Source organism: Vombatus ursinus, unplaced genomic scaffold (assembly GCF_900497805.2).
Source record: "Vombatus ursinus unplaced genomic scaffold, bare-nosed wombat genome assembly UNPS02014802.1, whole genome shotgun sequence".
NCBI lineage: Eukaryota > Metazoa > Chordata > Mammalia > Diprotodontia > Vombatidae > Vombatus > Vombatus ursinus.
The window spans coordinates 16,079,619-16,080,664 of record NW_020954580.1 but is presented as its reverse complement, the minus strand read 5'-3'; positions in this window follow the sequence as shown (position 1 = coordinate 16,080,664).

Below are 1,046 nucleotides of genomic sequence, written 5' to 3'. Positions count from 1 at the left end.
TTTTTTTTTTTTAATATTACCTCATTATAGCTTAACAATAATCAATGAGGTAGGTAGGACCGGGATCATAGTCACCATGTGACAGTTGAGAAAAACTGCACCTCATGGGAGCTGTGAGGTTTGCACCACCACATCCCCCCCCCCCCAAGGTCAAGGTGTAGATCTTCCTTGCGTGAACTGGCACTAGGACACAAGTCTCCTAACCCCTGTCCAGAGCTCTCTGCAAGTAGACTGGCCAAAGTCAGACCTCAGCCACCTGTTAGCAAGAATACTCTATTTTGGGGGTGCATTAACACTAACAGTTCACTGGATTGGAGGAGCGGCAAAAGACCATGTTTATAGGCAGACCTCCTTTGCTGGGGTCTATTAGACACATTGCTGGATCCTTCTTTCTCCTAAATGATTAAAAAAAAAAACTGAGGCTGGCTGTAAGGAAAATCTGAGGTACCATAGCGACCCGGTAAGCCCCTCTGCAGCATGCTTTAGCCCTCTGTCTCCACAGGAACTAGACCTATTACATGCATCTTGGTTTCCAGAACACAAGACACAGCTCGGACACTGCAACCTGCTCTCGGGGCTGAGCTGTGTGTGGCTTGGCCCGTTTCCTCCTCGGAGCTTCCACACATTCTTGTCACCACCGGGCGGCGAGCTGGCTGCAGGAGGAGGAAAGAGGAAGAAGGAGGCGGTGGCAGCAGCAGGACGGACTGGACCAGTGCTCCGCCCCTCCCACCCAAGACATTGCGGTGGTAGCAGCAGCGGCGGCGGCGGCGGCGGCGGGCGGCAGCAGCAGCATCTGCAGAGTGCTCAGCCAGCTGGGCGGGACTTCAATCTGGGAAGAGGGGGAGGTGTGTTTGAGGCGAAGGGGTGGGGGGAGGGTGGACGGAGCTGGAAGGCGTGGCTCTGGGGCCGGGCTAGCTGAAGAGGAGGAGTCCCCGAGACTGCTCCCTGACTGAGACTTGAGTGCTTGGGCTGCAATAGGACATTCTCTCAGCGGCTGCCGCAGCAGCAGCAGCAGCAGCAGCAGCAGCAGCAGCAGCAGCAGCAGC